General features: G+C 46.1%; 1 protein-coding gene across 1 annotated transcript in view; it reads left to right on the top strand.

The window, feature by feature from the left end:
• The first annotated feature begins 261 nt into the window (after window positions 1-261).
• Window positions 262-21,301, top strand: part of RHOC (ras homolog family member C) — a 163,576-nt gene continuing 142,536 nt past the window's right edge. Inside the window, exon 1 of the mRNA XM_069633330.1 lies at window positions 262-459. The gene's annotated coding sequence lies outside the window, so the exon portion shown is untranslated. The remainder of the gene's footprint in view (window positions 460-21,301) is intronic.

Below are 21,301 nucleotides of genomic sequence, written 5' to 3'. Positions count from 1 at the left end.
GGCAGTTGCATGGAGTGTACAGAGCAACGGAGGTGGATGCCCCCACCCCATGGTTCTCCTTAGATAGCAAGTCCTGTGAATGGCATGAGGACCGTATGGCCCCTACCCAGGTGGGGCTGTGAGGGGAGAACGGTGAACTGCGCCCCACCCATGCAGCAGGGAGTAGGCGGGGCAAAACGAGAATGGCCATGCCCCTTTGACCAATGAGTGGGCGGGGTAGAAGTGGCTGCTGCCATTGAAGCCTGTCGTGGGCGTGGCAACGGTCTCCAGCCCCTCCCCGCGAGCAGGGAGTGGGCGAGGAGGAGCCCGTGTCAGTTTCACTGCTGAGAAATTGACTCGCTTCTCGGCGCACATTCAAACCTCCGCTGCGGTAGGAATCGGGGGTGGCGAGAGAAGCCGCAGCCAAGATAGAGAGCCCACAGCCCAGCAGGGGAGCAGCAGGAGCCAGGAACAGACCAGGTAGGAGCAGCCCCGCCGCAGGAACCCCGACCCTCAAACCAAAGTCCGCGGACCCAGCGGACGTGTCTGCAGTAACTTCTGAGGAGCTCCCAGGCGCTAAGACACAGCTTGAGTTTCACTTCCGCGTGTTTTTACTGCAAAAGTTGTGGCATTGTCTCTGGATAGTTGTGGCATTGTCTCTGGATACACTGTGTCTTCACTTGTAACCGTTTCTCTGCTTGGTCTTTTATGTAGCCTGGGGGACCTGAGCAGGGTGGGTTGGCGGGGCCGTACACTGTATCCGTTGTTGAGAAAACGTCTGCCGCTGTTTGTTGTTGTTGGGAGACTGGCTTGGTGGTGGTCACCTCCTTGGCCACATGTTGAGGGCCATGCGCCCACCCTAGTAGGTGGCTGCAGGCAAACAACAACTCGCAGACGAGGGTGGGCTAGGCACTACTAAACCTGCTTCTGCGGATGGGAGCTGCTTCCGTCAAACCCCCGCCCCCATCACCCCCACCTCCCCTTACCGCGGTAAAGGGGTGGTATGTTTAGTGCTCTTGATTCAACCCCCCCCCCCCCCCCCCCCCCCCACCACCTCAGGGATGGGAGCGGCTCGGGAAAGGGAGGTGGCGCTAGTGGAGAGGAGTGAGTGAGGCACTACGGCCTGGGGACTCTGACTCAGGGAATGGGGGTGGCGGACCAGAAGGACGCTCCTGGGGCTCTCGTTCCCATGGAAACAAGTTTAAATAAGTTTATCCGGCCTCGGTGTTACCCTCGCTGACAGCTGAGTAAATGAGCGAGCACTGGAAACCGCTCGTCTGAACCCCCTTTCCCTCCTCCCCCATTGAACCCCCCCCCTTTCACGGACCTCCGCCTGCTATGGGGTGCGGGGTGCCACGAGTTTTTTTTTCTCAACTGAAACCCGCGGTGTCCCCAAAACCCTAAAAACACGCCGTCCTTCCACTTTGTGTCTCCTCCTGGGACGCCTCTTCAAGTTCTTATTGTTTTGTTGTTACTCTAGAATGCTTCAAATAAAAGGTGTGTACTTTTCTAAAAAATCCCATTCTTGTAGATGCATCGTATTTTTCCATGGTAATAACCAAGTTAAGCAAAACATGAGCTTGTCGGGCAGGCATCGGGACCAGGGTTTGATCCGGCGCTATGGAAACGAGGCACTAGTACATGGCCTGCTATAAAATGCAACACGTATCTGACATGCAAACTTTAACTTTTGTTTTATCTGATCCATTGTGCTTTAAATGTCTTCTAGATGTGCCCTTAAGCTCACTAATCCATATAACGCATTGGACGGGTTGTCCAGCACCTGCCCTGGGAATTCAGCTGCTACTCTTGGTAACGGTTGTCGAGCCAGCCAGGCTTTCTGAGGCCAGAACCAGCAGATAAATGACTGTTGGCAATTTCGAGCCCTCGTTGTGAATAAACATCGCAGCAGCATCATGCTCTTGTCTGACCGACCAATGGTGATAGTGGGGCTCACTACAAGTTCCCCCTGGTCTGGAATCTTCCAAAATCAGCATTACCCACCAATCCCATCTATAAAGTCCTATGGGACTCCATGGAATGGGAACTTGTCACCCTTTCCGCCACGTGTAAATAGCGGGATATCAGGTGGTGGAAATGGTAGGGGCAGTATGGCAGGATACTGGCAAGCTCTAAATGAGACCCACTGTCTTCTTAACTAGTATACGGTTACCCGATGACTCCATGTCACCGGGGGCCCAATGTCCCAGTGCAGGACTTTTAGTCCTGAATATTAAAATGAAATGACCCAAGATTACAACGCCCTCAATGCTACTGATGGCAAAATGAAAGCCTGGTGATGGGCCATCTTGTACCCATGACAGAGACACACCTGGCAACCCTGTTACAAGGATCAACACGACTTCCTCCATTCCATATTTGTGCCATGAACTGAGTGTCCCCATGCCATGCGTGAGTAGGCCAACCAGCCCTGGTTTTATTCTTTTGAAGGCAGACCATGGGACAGGCAAATAAAACCCAGACTAAATCATCTATTCGATGAGCGCAGAATCGTCAAAGTAGCAAACCTTCAACTACAACACGTATTGAATAGCCGCGCTTCGTGCCACTCTCATGGGCCATTATCCAAGTGGAGTAGTGATGAGGCAAGTGCGTGAGGATTGGCGCGGGTGCCAGGGAACTGAGAGTCTCTGTGGTACACCCGGCGGCCAGTAAAGAAGCTGTGTGGAAAAGGAGGGAGAGGGTTGGAGCTTAGCACAGGTTAGCCGGGCAGAGGGGGAGAGAGAAGGAAAAGGAGAAAATTAAGTCGGAGTAGGCCACCAGGAAACCTAGTTCCACTACATTTTGACCAGTGATTTCGTATGCACCATTCCCCAGTCCTTTTTAATGTTTTCGCTCTATTTATCTTTTGATGAGTAGCACCCGCCTAGCTGCTTATTGGCTCTGAGTATTGATCGACTGGCTGTACATTTCAGGTGTTTGTGGTCTAACTATTGACCCAATTGCACATGTCTGTTATTGACTGCTTCTGCATTTTGGTGAGTGAGAATATTGATTTGCATCGTTTTCGATGAGTGATGCTATTGGCCATTGCACAATATATTTTGTTACAGCGATCCATTTCAGATCAGAAATGGTCAATGGTTCTTTCCAGGGTGCAAGTGTCAATTCCATTGTAATGTGGGGTCAATTAATTGTCTTGTGGTTAACTGTCTGTAATACACTTGTGGTTTTTGCGTTGATGTACTGTCGTAATGTTCGGGTTGTTGGTCAGTTCTACCGTTCTGTTGGTGCACTACATCATAGGACTGTGAGTCGGATGTGTCCGGGGGTTAGCTGTGACCTTGTACAGGTTGTATACACCTTTTATTTGGACCTACCATGATTTGGCAGAGGGTTTGAAATTGAGGGGAGCTAGGGGCTATTTAGCTCATGCTTGTAGCCTAGAAGAGCCTGGTTTGCTTGATACCAACAGCTACAAGGAGTTACTTTTGAACAACTCTTAAGCCAACTGATGTCGAACAAACACACCTATGTGAATTCAGCCCTGTCCTTAGCTGTAAATGAACATTAGAGCACATCTTTACATTCTAAAGCATAGGGGGGCATGCGTAATAAACACAATGATATCTTGATATCGTAAGTGGGAGTTCATTTGCAGACCGCCATGCACGAGCACATTCTTCCCCAGTGGTAGCTCACGGCCACTGGATAATGCTCGATACACCGGAGCTACTTTTAACTCTTGATTATCCAATCCTACTTTTGATCCCTGTGGCAGTAACACTTTTCTAGCCGTTTGTGTTTGGTAGTTCGGTGTTGGTATGAAGTAACTGAGAAAATCAACTGGTGTAAAGGGGCACTGCCATGAATCTTTTCTTTTTAAGATGGCGATGAATTCACCAGTGTCCTCTTGGAGACCATCTACAGATGTTTATAAAAAAAAAGTCAAAGCCAGGTCTCCCGTTACAAAATATCAACAAGATTTTGATTACAGACGCCGTTAGCAGCTGTGGTAGGCAATTGTTTAAAAAAACAATGGACTTCACTGCAAGACACACATTCAACCCTAAAGTGCAATGCTACAATTCTGAAATTGACTACTTCGCAAGAAATCTGCATATGATGCTACTTTTTGCAATGTATGTTGACGATGCTTTTCTCCCCCTTTGTGTATTATCTAATGCAGGGTCTGAAACCTTTGGCTCTCCAGATGTTTTGGACTGCAACTCCCATGAAACCTAGCCTGCATTGCCAATGGCGAGAGCTTGTGGGAGTTGTGGGCCAGGCGCAGAGCCATCTTTGAATGCATCATTCACTAGATAATTGCACAGCTTGCAACTGGAAGGAAGCAGAACATGGCCTTGTGTTTGTTTAGTGGAAGTAAGAAAGATGTACGGGCGGAGGAACAAAATGAAGAAAGAAAGGAAGCCGTAGATGGTGGGCGCTCAAAGGCTAATGGCTAGACGGTCAAACTAGAATTGCAGCGAAGCATACTTCTTGTGAATTAGCCAATTTCATTTCATCATTGCATTTAAGAGTTGAAATGTTTCCTGTAAGTCAGTTGTTAATGGTATTTGTAACAGTATCTATTGTATCTGTTTTATGGGAATTGTTACTTTGTAAGAGGAGTAAGACCTCATGTGGCAGAAGGGGGGCATGCCTGCCTTCAGATGCCAACTGAGGTCTCATTTTTTAGTCTGTTTCACTTGTAAATGTGTTAACCAGTTCGTCGCCACTAGTGAATACTTCAGTGTGTTTAAAATAATTATTGATGGTACACCTTTGCATGACCGGAACTGAAACATGTTGGGACAGAATACTCTGTATTAGCGATACTACACAGCATTTTGTTTTTCTTCAATTAGTTTTTGATTAATCTTCCACGTTCATCATGCTTTTTTCATTTAGTTGTCTATCCACACACTATGTCACTGGGTTCAGTGGTAGGTTTTGTTTGTTTGCATTAAGAAGTTTATATTCTCTTTTTTTTAGAGGAGGTTTTACCGTTTGAGGAGTAGTATAATGGATAAAACTCTGGTGGTGGGTCATTGAAAAATTATTATGTGGGTGGAAATAAAAATACATTTTGAAAATTAAAACTGGTGTACTTCAATTGCTTTTTTTTTTTTGATGCACCAACGCAAAGTAAATTGTGCATGTGTCTAACCGGGAGCCCCCACTTTTAAAAATATTTAATTTTTATTTTTGTGTGGATTTTGTTGACCGGCTACACGTGTCTGTTTCGGGTAGATGTGTCATTTCAGACCTATGTTAATCGTGTGCATGTCTGTTATTACTTTTAATGTGAACTGGTCATAGTTGTTAGTAAATGGGGGTGCGGGAACTACACAACCAGCGTGTGTTTACGTGAAATTTCCGGGAGCCACTTGGCTAGCCCGACAGCCGGCACTCGGGAACTATACCTCTTTTGGCTCACCACGCCACCTGGTGCTGCATACATATTCCGTTCACTGGGCCTGGGAATTGTTATAATAGGTGCATAGAAACCCTCCGGTGGACTTTTAAAGCTCGATGCATCATCTCACGGGAACGCAAAGCTATGGTTCATATCTCATGTGGTGGACTTGCCTCACGCGGTGTCGGCTCTTCATTCCACAGCTGAGCGCGAGAAAGACTGAGCGAGTTGGCATAACTTTGCCCGCATCGAAGATCAATGAGGTCACGGATGTAGTGGCAAAGATGGCTGGGTTTGAAATTGTTGGGAGCTACATATCGCTTGGTTACCTTGAAACCAGCATCTACCAGAAGCTACTTTTGGCAACCCATGCCGAATCGTGTTACAAACCTGAATATGTGATATGTGTTTCAGATTGGTAATAACAGAGCAATTAAGACCATTTTAAACGTAATGGCCAAAAAGTTCAATTGTGCATCACATGTGAAAGTTGGATTTGCAGTGCTCTGTGTTCCTGCCAACTGGGTAATGCCCGAAACCCAGGAGCTGGTTTTAGTTCCTGCTCGTCGAATCTTTCAGGCACCCCAAGGTGGCTATGCATACGTTTGTAGTTCTCAATGTTAACTATTCGGGCACAAGTAGCATGTCTTTCAATCTCTTCATAGCCCTGGACTCGCGATGAGCAACTACTAGTCTGAGAAAAATCGCACCACCCAGCATCTTTCTGCTCTGTAAATTTGAAGTTTGACCCCCTGAACTCTTAGTAATAGCTCAATATTTCATATAGATTTTCTCTGACAATGTGCGTGGCTGGGTATGTTTCTACGCCTGCACCGAAATCAAGAACATGTAAATGTTGCAGTGGGGTTCTTCAACCTTCGGCTATATGGATGCTTGCACTACAACTCCCATCAGTGCTAAAAAACAGTCAATGATGAAGCAAGGGATGCTGGGTGTCGTAGTCCAAAATCTCTCACGAGGCACACGTTGCAGGCTCCTGGCATGCAGCAATGCAATGCAGTGAAGTATGAGATTGGGCAAAGACCGTCTTCAGGTGATGAATAATGCATTACTTTTCATCTTCTCTGCAGATTGGTGTGCAGCTAGTCCTGGTCTGGCTGGATCTTGGTCAATTGGTTTGCGTATAAGCTAATTGAATCTTGCATGAAAACGCATATAAACATGACTTTGTTGTCAATGTGGATCAAGTTTATACATTTTTATTAATTTTATTTTTTAGTTGGGGAACTACACACTACTAATGCATCTCCTTCTTCAAACACATGACGTGCAACATTTGCAAGAGTCGAGGGAAGACCTCCACATTTGTGTAGGACCTGCAGGACTGGGAGGCAATCCATGTCCAACCTTCGATAACTTGTAATATACACTAAATGATTACTTATTAAGTTAATGGTTAGTACTGTTAAACTATCCTGGAATTTGTAGTCCTTTTCGTTAAAACATTTTGAATAATGCCCAAACCACTAAGTATGGACCTTTCGAGGTGACTTCTCACTATGGGGCAACCTGAATCGGAAGGTTCGAGTTGACGCAAGGTGAGCTGCCCATCTGGTCCTGCTTCTTAAATTGCACACTGATATCCCCAATATCTAGGGAGAAGGTACAGCTGCATCTGCAATTAAGCCAATGGCATGGGTTCCTATCCCTTGATCTGGATGAAATCCCTAGTCTCTGAATTCTATTCATCACTGCCAGTCATTAGTTTTGTCTAGTAGAGTTGGCAGTAGCCACCACCAAAGCCAAATAGTTATGCCTTTTGCAGTAGTTCATTAGGTTTTACTTTTATGGACATGGATTTTTTTTCGGCCCCATAAAGACTAGAATCTGCTCAATGAGATTGAAAGCCGAAGGGCTGGTATCACGTGACGCTTACTACATGAGCTGCTGTCCCCATATCACGTGACTGTTACGTGAGCTGCTATTTTCTGCTTGTGGATTCAGTCCTGATACTTTTGATCAGCTGCTGAGGTATGAACCTATTGCGGCCCATAACACTTTTATTTATGTTCCGTTTGGCCTTTAATCTTCCTGTTAAAACACACCTTCAAACCCCTCTTGCCCAAGCTGTTAACTGTCCCGCAGATCAGTGTGACCCTTGTAGAGGAGCAGACGTGCATGTCCCTGATGGGCTCCACCCCCCCATCATACTGGATGAACAACAGGAAGACATTGTGCTTGACACCAGGTATCATCCCAATACTGCATTGAGCGCATGAGACGTTATGCGCTCAGACTACTGTATCAAAAGTACCCTCCTACTGAGGTGGTAGCAGGAGATTTGCAGATATCACTGAACATTGAGGGGTTGTAAAGAAAAGCTACATAGATGCAAAGTGATGTCATAAGGAGAAGATACAATGACGCACTAGAATACTTGAGAAAGCCTATGTAACTGAAGACACAAAACTTAACATATATACGAGTGGGTGAGAAGAAATTCTATATACAAAGATGTAACCAGATGAGTAGTGAATGTATATATGCAGAAACGCAAGGTCGATAAGCCATATAGAAGCTTGCTGCAGTAGAGAGCATAACTCGGGTGAAGCGGCCATGATGAGCAGTTGGACGCTGGCTCTCAATAATAAACGAAGCGCTCAAAGGAGGGAGACACGCCACAGAACTGATAGAGGCTGGAAATACAAATTCATGAATGGACAAAAAATAGCTGCTGACCAGGGATCAAGGATATCACATCAAGGCTACTGAAGGGTGCAATTGGAGTTGCCGAGGATTAGCAACATACGTAGGACATATTTCTGTTAGATTAAGTAAATGAGTGAACGTTTACGAGTGCCAGGTATTGTCAAAAAAAGATGCAGAAAAGCCTTTGTGAGACGGAGCGCCAAGTCTCCACAGGCCAAGAGAAGTGAAAACGCCCAGCTTAATTGAATCAAATGGCACTAAATAAAAGGTCAAAATGGACAAAATCATGGTCTCCTCACACCTGACTCAGACTCCAAAACAAGGCCTATTCATTTAGCTCCAGACAAAGATGGTGGTGTACCTACATTCCCTTAAAGTCCCAGAAAAGAGAACATCCAGCAAGGTCAACTACAAAGAAGAGGCCTGGCGAAGACTTGGCTAATGAGATAGTAGGCTAATTGGGCAAGTGGGCAGTAGCCTGACATTGTTCTCCGCACCCGAGTTTCGTTTTCCTCACGTGCTGCTAATGAGCCGAATGTCCAAGGTTGGGAAAGGATGCCAACCTATCGTGAGGGCCTATGCAACGATGAGCATATAATGTTGCGTGAGCCAGCCTGCTGCTGTTCTACTGTTCTAATCTGTATTATACGTATTTAGAGGGAAGTTCGGGGCTTGCCTGCCAGAGAGGATCCGCCAATAAAGTAATGCTTATAGAGTCTATAAGTAGACCTGTTTTCCCCTAACCAATCCCCAAGTTCTATAAGTTATTTGCCACAGAGGATGAGATCATAGCTGATGCCCTTTGAGGTATAAAGCCTTTGTGTAACTAATCTGCGTTGTGAGTTTGTGGACTACAATTCCCAGATTGCCTTACTTTGTTAAATTGATAATAAAGTAGTGTCTTGCTGTATTCTTTGCGTCTGTCCAGTTACTTGGGTCCAAGATTTGATCTGGTACTTCCATTCTGTGCATCGATAACACCCCAAAAGTGTTACTCAACACTTGTAATAATAATGCAAGCATGCCCGATAGATCGTCGGCAGGAGTCTGTGTACTACTTACTTCCAGGACAACTGGAGAAGCTGCTCTATTTTGCCTTTGCCTGCAAGTTTTAGACTTCATTCCAAAGCGCATAGTCTCAGCCCATCCAACCAATTGCAACATATATTTGCAAAATATAGAAATGCTGCACGCGGATTCATATAGTGGCTTCGTGGATGGCTGTTTGAACATAATAGAATACAATTCTTGTTTATTAAATTGCATTTTAAACTTTTTCAGGAACCAGCACCCCCCCTACAAACTCTCCATGCAGCGTTTGTTTCCTCGCCCTGTCCTGCACCATTTAGAGGGCGCGATGTGCAGGAGATGCATATATAGACTGACTGAGAGACTGACTAGGGCAACGGATTAGGATGAAGCCTTTGTGATCCGAATGAGGATGATGGAGAAGGTAGGACTGGAAAGAAGGAGATGAACTAGGGATGTGAAACCACGATTAAGGCTCCAGAAAATGACCATAAAGTACAGGGCTCTACAGTTTTCTTTTGTTTACCTGTGCCTGCAGTAACGCGTGAATGCTGAAGAAATGATGATGAAGGTCATGGCAAACTGAAAGGCAGGTGTCCCTAACCCCCAGACTCTGGAAACGGTAATAGTATGAACAGAAAAACAGTCTGGAAATGGTATTAAAAATCCAATTTTAATTCATGCATTAACCAATAATTCAACGTATTAACTCACTAATACGTTTACTCTGAACACAGCAATCGGAAATGCGTACTTGAAATCTGGGAATACCGAGCTTGTTGGATCAAAACTAAACTCAACCAAAACACTCACCTCTCCTATCACTATGCTCACACTCTCTACTCTACACCATCACACAATTGGAGCGCAGCTACACCCCTCCATCTATTCGGACTAGCTGCTCGCATACGAGCAATACTCCTTGAACACCTCAACAATCTGATCAAACGCAGCTATACCCACGAAAACCAGCCTACCTGCACACTTGAGCGTCCTACAGAGGTCTAGCGCAGCCAGAACCCGGTCTTGGTGTCCTCCATCCAGACTGCACACGTTCAACTGAAATCGGATACCACCACACCTAATGCTAGGATGCAGCTCCCAGTGTCTCCCAGCAGTCTCATCAGCTGCACACATGATCGCTGCACCCTATACCGGCCTACTCTCGACTGACCTGGACTACGGTCCCTGAGGGCGTTCAACCTACCAGCGCTTTGAGGTCATGCCAACGATTGATTTATAGAGCGCTATATGAATGCCAAATAACATAACATAACATTGACACCACAAGCACATTATTTCATGACAAAAAGACAGTGAGATAACTTAACAAAATTCTTCATTTTTTTTTTTGTAATACATTTGCTTGAAACAGGCCATTGAACAATCGATAACAAAATCAGACATTCAGCAAGCAACCCTCACAGTTAGATGCAACAGTGAATTTGCAACACAACTGGAGAATAACTCATGCATGGCCTAAACATAGGAGATGGCCTGAAGATGGAAATATGGAAGTCCAAGCCAATGCCAAGACCACCGACCAGTTTTGACATTGAATACAATTATAAACGCCTTCATCAGGGATATACAAATGGTACAACAGTCAGAGAGAAATCATGGCCCGAACAAGAGCTCGGTTGGGGTGTCAAATATGGGGTCGCAGAACGACTGTAGAGTCGACCTAAAACACCTTCTGGTCATGAACATGCAAAGGACTCCTCCTTGTGCCTAGAAACCACAGGGTACAGCGTACTCCGTAATTGATGATGTGGGCAGTGCTGCTGTGGCATTGAGGTAGATGCCATTTTGGAAATGTCGTGCCGCCATCAGTGGTAGACTGGGAGCCAAAGGAGGCCTTGGAAGTAATGATCAAAGGTGCCCAATATTGCACATTTTCAGCAAGCTTTTCCTATAGGAAAGGTACAGAGGCCTACCGACATCTCCAGAGTTCCCTGTAGGACAGTCTACCGTTGCCCGCCGGCAGCAGTGCTGAAGGCACTGGAAAAATCAACGTCTACGCAGGGAAAACACTCACCGGAGACATGAGGCATTAGGCAAACGTGCTGATTTGGTCCATGCGCACCAAAAAGTAAACGGCAAGATAGGATGCATGTGCTAAGTTTGGGTGCATGCACAGTTGGGGGAAGAAGTGCAAATGACAATATATGCTTACATCAAATAAAAAGCCCACATCAATAAGAATACTGTGCTTTAGCTGATCTAAAAATGATTTTTATTGGAAGGATGCGTGGCTTTTGCACTTTTTTATTTTTATATATTTTTTTTATTTTTATTTTTTCTCCTGACATTTTTAAAAGGTGTCGGTACCGTGACCAGTAGCACATTTTCTGTGTGATCTAAATTCTTGTCAGTTGATTTAGAGTAAACCCATTGACTTTAGTTATATGAAAGGTTAATTGGAGCAAGCACGTGGCTTCTGGACAAATGGGAGCTTCTTAACCAAGTGTTCCTTCAACCACTTAATATCCAAACAATGCTACACTCTGACATGCCCCGAATTAAAGTACAAATTAACAAGGGGGGGAGGGGTCCTGGGAGTCCCTCTGCCAGACATTAGTGCTGGTTACGAGAGACTTACCCAGAGGCTTTAGCTCACTATCTTTCACAGAGAAGAAATATCCCAAACGTATCAGTCTTTGTCCTGCCTTTGGGGCAGTCCAGCACCGAAATGCTAGGCAATTCTCCTCTGAACAAGAGTACCAACAGAAACCCTAGACACGTTGGACCTCCTCACCGAATTAAAAGTACTTCACCTTTTTTCTTTTGTATGGTCAAGTAGTAACCTGGTTGTTTTATTCGAGTTGTATACGAGAAAATATAAAGAAAAACTGCCCCAGATAAGCCCAAATGTTTTTTTTTTTCTTTGTCAATGTGTCCCTTTTTTTTTTTTTCTTCTACTCTGGAATTCTCCTTTGTGTAAATAAGCGCTTCTTGGGGAGGGGGGGCTGAGGGGGAGGGAGTGGTGCAAGCTAACCAGATGAAGATCCAGCCACCTAGTAACGGTAGAAATGAAGTACAAGCTTCTTTTGCATAACTGACACAAGCTTCCATCTTCTGCTGCTCCTGGCATAGTCGCTGAACTTGCTCTGCGCGCCTCTCTAATTTCTCACTCGCCGGCAACATCTTTGCTTCTAGAAAAGTTGCTGAGGCACCAACCGGCTGCTCCCTGCAATTGGGTTTGTAAACTATATACTGTCACAGAGGGACTTGTAAGTGCTCCAACTCTGGAAGGCCACTAGTGGGGTTGATGGGCACTTGCACAGTCGCCCCTGAACATTGAGTGAATCGCTAGAGTTCAGTAACCCCTTCTGTCTAGTTCTGCTTGGTTTGTCTTGATAACCTAGAGGTAAACACTGTTTCTATCTTACTTCTTCTGGGACCAACCTAGGTGGATCCTAACCTGGGTCTCTCAACATGAATCTTTATCAAGAAAAGGTGCCTTCCATTCACCCAGATCTCAAAATACCCTTCCCTTGCACACTCTTGTACTCCTCACCCTGATTTTTCAATCCTTCTCTCTTCTCCGCACTATCCCTCCTCCCCACTCTGCTACCTTCACTCCTCTCCCCTTTGCCACTATCCCCAATCTTCACTGCATTTCGAACCTACCCTCTTTTCACGCTCTGCTAGCCTTCCTTTCCCTGCTAATCTGTCTCTCCATCTCCACGGTCTTGCACTTCCTCACTGTCACTCTCCCAGTTCCGTTTTTGCTCTTTCCACCACTGCAATGCCTACTATGGGACCAGTGTCCCAGGGATGAATGTCTGTTTTTAAATCCTCAATCAGCGCCACACCTCTAGCCCACCAGAAGGGAACCGAACAGATATGAAACACAAGCGACTTATAACTTCCTTGTCCGATTTTGGTAACGTGGACAGAACGGCAGGCTTATCTCGGAGGTTGTGGATCGTTGATAGTTGCAACACAGCAAAAATACAATTATTCCCCAATGATAAAAGGAACTGTCCAGACCAAGGTTGTATACAAATATGTACTTTATTCTCACAACAGACAGACCATTCTAGCACACTACACAATACAGCATACTCTGTAAAGGAATGCAGAGGACAGGCAGTTTCAAAGAAGGAAAAGGGATGCACTCTGGATACTGACCAGAATGTAGGTGATATAGTAAGTATTCGCAATAGTTCAAGGATACTTGGTTTCAACACAAATGGAGCAATGGGTCGTAAAATGTCACTAGGGGCCTTCAGAGAATGACCAGGGGGACAGAGCCACAATTTACCTTGTGCTGTAAAAGTTCTTGGTGTGCGACAGGGTCGAGCCAGTTTCACAGCGCTTTGCAGCTTCTGCGACATCAAGACAGTAGACTGATGCAGGTATCGGGCGGCAGGCAGTTCGGCGAGCAAAATTGGATGGACAGCTGCAGGTAGGTGCTTGTCGATGCTCTCCTCCTAGCTTCTTCACTGGCCTTGTGTCATTCTTTTAAGGCGGATGGCTCAAAGCTGAGGAGTGTGTTGCAGGCAGCGGACTTGTCCTTTGTTTCGGGTTCAGATACTCCCTGCGCTGCCACCTAGGAAGCTTGCTGCAGAGCCTAGCGGGGCATGCAGTGTGCTGACTGGGTTCCAGTTGTGGAGCTGCTGAAGGGTCCTCTGGTTATCTCGCTCTGTTCCCTGGGAGATGATTAGGGTGGTATATTGCTTCCCTCTTGGAGGGCCTGGCCTTCCTTCACTGGCAGAAGATGAAGGGTAGACTACTTTCAGCCAGGGTCCAATAAGGAGTTCTCCCTTCTGCTTCTGGTGAAGCCTTCAGATCTGCCAAAAGAGGTGCTTGGTCCTCTTTTAAAGCCAATTGGACCACAGCGATTGTTGAAGGGTAAGCTTACTTTAATGAACCAATCCGGAGTTCTGGGTCCCCACCAACAATCTCCTATATGCATGAGGTTATAACCATAATGCTTTAAGTGAAAACATGATGTACTTGGATCAAAGGGTCACTCTGATTAATAGAGCTCTCCCATCGTTCCTGATAAAGTGGCAGATCTCCCATGAAGCTATGGTGAGACCAGAATGTATGGCTCCGCCAAACCACATACTCTTAACTTCTGAATGGGATACCCTTCTGGCGGCGACTACTGTAAACGCACAGTCCCACACATGACACTTCACTGTCAATTGATAGAGGGTGGAAGCTAACATCAGGTTCACTCATCTGCATATGGGTGTTGGGAGGGTTGCTGTCTCCTTTGTTAGCCTCTGCAGCCAGGCCCCTTGTGGGCATGTTTAAAATGAACTCTTAAGTATGTGAACGCTGCCACCAGCTACAGGGATCAACCAAGACAGGTTGGATCCATGGAGCCTTTGTTGGTTAATTAGGCTGGCCATGGCCGGGGGAAGGTTTGGCCCTCCCCCCTTCTGAGATTACATTGTGTAGCCTTGGCTGTCATATCCCAACTAAATATGACAGTACGGCGCCTGTAGGCTGTGTCCACAGGTTTATGTGCATGTTGTGCAGCTGGCATAGGACAATGTGTGTGGATTATCCCCACACGTTTTCTGGAGTTTGATCTGCCATCATTCAAAATTTCAAAAAAGCCTAGCTAAGCGCACACCCACCGTACAGATGGTCGAATTCCTCGCAGGGGCAAACAGAAATAAACGGGACTGTATTATGCAGAACGGGTATAGGGCAAGAACAGGTGGTTCATGTAGCCAAGCACAGGTATTGGGGACAGACTGAAGCCCCTATGCAATATCAATCCCCCAGCGTATAATCGGAACTGGCTCTGTCAAACTGTGGAAAGCCCGGTTGAGAGGACTCCGAATCCTCTCCTGTCACAGTACGTACATATTTATTGGAGTTCCTGCCTTAAAAAAAAAAAATGAGGATATGTGTACGTTAATCCCAACACTGAAACTTTATTTATTTTTTTTTTTTTCTGTTCTGTAAACATACCATGCATTGCACCTTCAGGACAGTCGCTAAAACTTGCCTTTCTCAATCTTTTTAGCCCAACACTTGTGAACAAGGGACACCGGCCATTAATAAAACATTGTATCCAAAATCCCCTGACCAAGTATTTAGCATTTTTTTTTCTCTTCTTAATCAAGGCTTCAACCCCTTATTCCAGCTCCTAAGCACTTTTGCCAGGTGTCATTATAACCCCCCAAAACAGTTTATTTTTTAGAAGCTTAAAGGCATGTTACGCGGAAACCTGTGCAGTTCCCTCTGGGACCACTGCAAAAGATTTAGGACTACAGGTGTTTGGCAGTAAACCCACTTGGTAGCAGTCTGTACCACACAGATTCACTTGTTAGCTGTGGCTGAGCAGTCAGACTTCCCTCAAGAAGAGTTAGGCAGGTATGTGGCGTATACAACATAGGGCAATTCCACACAGTAAGACAAGCAAACACGCAACAAGGCTTCGGTGTAAAGATAAAGGTATTTATTTATAACGACACATCTATAGAAAACACTTTGGCACTAATACGGCAAAACAACTTCAATCACAATACTATACGAAGAAAACGATCAATCCCCCTAACAATATTTCGACAAGTCTAGGTTTACCGGCATCACTTATTTGCAGACAGAGGTGTATGCTTTAACCTAGATGGCACTCTAGTATTCGTTAGGTAGGGAGAGAAAAGATAAGACAGGTTATGAAGTCAACTCGGTACCAATACTTTACGGACAAATGTAAGGCAGGGTCTACTGTAGATCAAAGTTCAGAGGCCAGGCCCACTCTGAGAGAGGCAAGGCGATATGTCCAAAAAGTGTCTCAGTGGAAATGCGCTTCGAGTCTTTATCGCAAAGTGTTATGGAAAGTTTGGAACCAGTTCAGAACCACACGTTAAAGAAAGCTTGGAGACGACCCAATGGAAAGGCGAGGATTGAGACACCTCACTCGATACGGCAGAAAGGAAAGCCAGGCGGACACGGTACCTTGTTTGTGGAGAGACAGCTCCGGCGGGGGCAGTTGTTCCTGGTGGTGGATGCACGCCGGGTCTTTGCCAAGAGTAGAGATGATCTCGTCGTCGAAGAAAAGTGAAGTCCGGTGCACCACCAGGGAAGAGACCAGCCGCGGAGTGCTCCGTCACAAGGCACCACCTTTTGGTCGCGGTACAGGGGTAGTGGCTATCCGGTTGCCGAGGGTGCTCTGCACGGGCAATTCGACCACTGCGTCCTGGAGCAAAGAAAAAGCAAAGGGGAAGAGACTCTCCGGCAGGGAGATCTCCTCTGTCGTCGGGAAGTGGTGAGTCGGTTCCGCAGGGCTCCACCGGAGGTGTCGTCGTGCAGGTCGGCTCAGCATTACCCTCGTCGGATTCTTAGGTCCTGTGGCGACTTCTGAAGATCCAGTCCCAAAAGCCCTGCTTTTATGCAGAAAACCCCCATTCATTCAGCCTAGCTGTCAATCAACACACGCTAAGTGGTGAGCGGGGAGGCTCACCACTTGGGCCAATCACACCAGAGTGCGACTGGAGTTGGCAAGGCAACTCAGTCCAGGGTGCCTAAACCCCCTCCCACACCCCTGTGGTAACCCAGACAGAATGACACCACTTTGGAGGGTCTCTGTACAGAAGCCCGCCAAAAGTGGAACAAAGGCTCAACCTTTGGTTTAGGAGTCACAGAGACGAACACAGACGCCATTTTAAAAACCGAGTTCTGGCAGAAAATACCATCCGGTAAACTTATTTAAGATAAGTAAACTGATGGTATGTTAGAGATTAACGAGGAAAAGTATCAATCTCCAACAATGGGAAGAATCCCATAGGGTTATGTTCGGGGTCGAACATAACAAGTAGTTTCCACTGCCACCAGCCAAAACTCGACGAGGGGGGACGGGACAGTGCCCCCTCGAGTAACAGATCCAGGAGTAATCGAATTACCCCTACTAGTACGTCCACAATAAGATAGTTTGTACTAGTTCTGTTAGTAAATTTAGGTCTAGTAAAGCCAATGGTGACTTTACATGCCCGGGGAGACAGTTGTCAGTCCCCGGGTATGGAGTCCATGGTGGAGGTCCGCTAGGACGCCCCAGTGTTACGGCACGTAGGGTGCGGTGTAACACACATAGCAAAACATATGAGACCCTATGGAGTAAAAGACCCCATAGCCCATAGAACACATTGACATTCAAAGGAATTACACACATTCATGTCCAAGAGTGGGAGAAAAAGAGTCTCACTCTTGGCAGGATGAAAAAAAACAAACTCCAGAAATCCAGCAAAGCCGCTGGGGGTCTCACTAGGTTAGGAAATTCAGCCTAAACCGAGAATTCTCCCTAACAAGGCAATGCCATCAAACGTACCAATTTCGATTGGCTAATAATCATGTATCTAAATATGTCCTATGTAAAGCGCTTTTATGTTTAAAGCACTATATTTAAAAAAAAAACGAATTATTAGACTGTGCCTCGCTTTCCCTACTCCTACGGCAGTGCCCTATTAGTTTAATTCGATTTCATGATTGTGTTTGTGCTTCATTCCAGGGGTGGTGCTAGGTCTGGAAAAGTTCTGGGGTTAAGCTAATGGCGGGACTCGAGGTAGCTAGCCTTTTGGTTGTAGCGCCTGAGTTTCTATCTGGGGCTGCAAGCTTGCAACCAGAAGACTACAGCCACCTCACCCCCCCCTCCCCTCTCCTCCCCAGCAACGCCACTTCTTCGTCCTCCTGCTTTTCAGGAATGCGTGCTCGCCTCGCCTATCTATGCTGCCTCTGCCTGGTCTGCAAAGCTTGTAGGCTGATTTTGTACGCTTTTCTCCTGCGTGTTCGACACTTCCGGTCGATTCCCTCGCAGGACACTTCCGCTGGATTCCCTGGCAGGTCCCGAAGGACACACCTCAGCAGCGTTGCACAGCGCAAATCTTTTTAGCCCCCCCGCCCACCGGACCCATTTCTTAGTTTTCTGGTGAACTGTGAACCAAATGTCCTCTTTTCTGGGAAGAGCCTGGGAACGGGTCACTCTGCTGGCCTGGAGCCTGTGTGCTCCTGATAGCGAGGCAGGGAGGTCCCAAAAATAGCTGTCCTGGGAGTGTCTGTGGTGACGCACCGCTGAAGGGAAGGAGAGCAAAGCCAGCTCTTGGACCGGTCCAAGGCCCTATGCGCCAACTCCACGTAGCCCGGCCATAAAGATTGGGCGCTCCTGCCCATTTTGGAGAGGAGTGTTGGCTTTTCTTGCATTGAAACACACCTACAATGAGCTAATGTCCGGGCCTAGTTTTACTTGCTTATAGGCAAGTGTGTCCTGGGATTTTGGGTCCGGCCGTTTCAGGCTGTATATTGTGCCCATGTCCCGGCTCTTGATTTAATCCCTGGCTGGAGAGGCCGATCTTTGACCCAACGGTGCTCTTGTGTCCGGGCACTGCACCTTTTGGGCAGTGCTTAATGTGTAGGGTTGTTTGCCAGGGCTCAGCCCAGGCACTTATTTCTGAGCCCTGTTCAGTTTGTGGTGTTTTCGCATCTTTTTTTTATTTTATTTTGATTCCCTCTCACATAGTAAACGCCTATAGAAAACATGTAAATGAATGTGTTTAACGCTTAAACATTGCGTCAAGACACGGCGAGTAAGTCATTTTATGTGCATATTTGTAAATCACACATCTGCCGTAGTAAGTACATCTGTCAACCACAATGACCCTGTGAGAGAGAGTGGCAGCTTTAACCCTATTTATTTATTTATTTTTTATAACGTGCTTAATTCCGAGTTCGGGTTCTAAGCGTATCTGGGATTCGAACCTCTGTTGCTCTGCTGGTCTTGCTTACAAGACCAGCACTTTGCCCTTGTGTTATCCTCCATTCACAGCATATGGAACAGCCATGGGGCAGGGAGCTGGCCAGCCTAACATATACTGGGTGAGTTCGAAAATATTTGAACCCCAGCACTTCTTTTTATTACTATTTTAACGCCTGCTTTTGGGTCCACAAGACTTGAGCCACACTATCGTTTGCACATGTAGGGCCAATGGGATGTCGCAAAATCTGCCTTCCTGTACCATCCAGTGTGTGTTTGGTTTTTTTATTTGTTTTTTTATTTTAATGTTTTCTCATCCTCCCCTTTGCGAACAGTGTTTTCTCCAAATTTCGCTATGACCTGTATACTCGCTTAATACTTGTATTGAATACAAGTATTAAGTGAGGGAACTTAATTATTTTTTTCTCCATTCTTTTTCTACCCCTCCCCCCACATTCATGTTATGCAGCAAGAATTTTAAACCATGTTGTCTTACTTTTCCAGTGTGAAAGAATTGACTTTGAGGCAAATTTTGTTTCCTCTAGTGTCGCATGGCAAACAATATAAAAATCGGACCGTCTAATATTTGCCCCGATGCAAAAGTCCTCAAGTGATGGAGACTGAGACAAAGCCTGTTATGGTGAGAAGGTGTGGTAGAGGGGAACAATCTTGGTCAGGAAGATGGTGGCTATTGCAAAGTGAAAGGAAGCCTGGGTGTTCTCATCGTGGCCCTCTGGTAAAGTGGTATTGCGTTACCAGCCTTGCTTGGAGAGTGCTCAACAAGTTAAGCCCTCACCTCTGACATCTGGGCTCTGCCTACAGGACAAGTGTTGCAATCCTGGCAGGGCTGGATCAGCCCTTTGTGTGATCCTCAGCACCACCTTAACAATCGGTCAGGAAAAATTTGCAATGATGGAGGACTCGGGTGTATGTGAAAACCCAGCTTTATTCAGACATCTAAACTGAGACAACATGCAAGCATTTCCTCGTATCTCTTATTCCAGACTCTTACAAGTTGGTTTTGTTACAAAATTATGTCAGAGGACGTAACATTACATTATCAATTTACAAAACCTACGGGGATTGGTGTTGGTTAGTAAGTCAAGCTACATTTAGAGGTTAGTCACTTAATTGGTGGAGACCAATCTGATGGCTCCACATGGTGCCATCCTACCTTTTCTATTGATTGGTTGCCACTATCCATCATGGGTAGTGTGGTAAGGGTATTTCATATTGGTTGGTGTCTACCTTACCAACCTTGGACACTTTGACAGGATGTCAAGATAAGAGTTAGACGCAAGTGGCGGGGAAAGAGACTTCTATGGTCTGACGTATTTCCAAATAAAGAATACACCTCATCATCCCAAGGCGATGGGGCCTCCTATATTCTTTGCACTTGGCCCTGTGTGCCGTCTGGTGTCTGTGTGCATATTGAGGGAGTTCTGCATGTGTTATATCTACTTTTGGCACACAATGAATAGGCAGTGTTTTCCATATCTGGGTCACGTGTTGGGATACTGTGTTTGAGAATTCATTTCCTTCTAGTAAGGTTTTATTTACTGGCCACTCGTGCCGGTGATCAGTTACTTTCGATAAGGACTTTAACTTGCTGATCTTGTGCACCTGGATTTGTGCTCTTTTTAAAATTAACTGGAGTCTACCATGGCTCGTCCTGGGAATTATCTGGTGTCTGCGTTCCGCTTGTTCACGACTACCTTCCTAGCTCCGAACCTTGCCTCTTGCTGCAAGCTACTTCTTGGACTCTGCATGAATGTGTCTGTGGACTCAGCTGTGGATTCAGCTGAGGCCTTGAGGCTTGTGCTTCATCCATCTTTAGGAACATGGCGGCCCAATTACAGTCACTTCCATGTTAGCGGGCTATATTTGCGTGTTGTTCATGTTGCATTCATTGGTCACATTAATTGAGGGGGGGTGGGGTGGGAACTGGACTTCAGCAAAACATCATAGATCTGCTAATAACACTTGTTATTCTACCACTTGGAAGTAAAGGGAATCCGGCCAAGAGATCAATCTGACTCTATTAAAGAGGAATAATGTTTACTTCCATATAGTGTCTTGTAAACTTGCATGGCTGTCCAGGTGAATGAATCCGGCATCCGGCTTGAAGCTATTGGTGGTATTAGTCGGTCTTTGGGTTGTCGGCTGCAGCAGTGACTGCAGGAGCTCCCGTTTTCCAAAATGCTTTTGATCATAAATGCAAGGGCCTGGACAAAAGGAATCCGTGGAGTTCATCCATTCAAGGACCTTATTAGCCCAATCCTGTTCATTGTGATGACGAGTTCTCCACTGGGCATGGTGAGAAAATCTCCATGAAATGCCTTATTTTATTCTCCCTAGTGTCGAGTCCTGGTACTGCAGGCTGCGTAGCCTGGTCCTACAGAAGCATTACAAAATGGATGCAGTCCCTTGTGCGCTGGGGCTCTTGCCCAACAGGAGTCTCAAAAGGAATGTTCGTCACACCCTACATCCAACCTGTTCCCAAATCCCTTGGCTTTCAATCTGCAGGG

The sequence above is a fragment of the Ambystoma mexicanum genome, chromosome 13, assembly GCF_040938575.1.
Source record: "Ambystoma mexicanum isolate Mex_15411 chromosome 13, UKY_AmexF1_1, whole genome shotgun sequence".
Classification (NCBI taxonomy): Eukaryota; Metazoa; Chordata; class Amphibia; order Caudata; family Ambystomatidae; genus Ambystoma; species Ambystoma mexicanum.
This window is presented reverse-complemented; position numbering and strand designations above follow the sequence as displayed.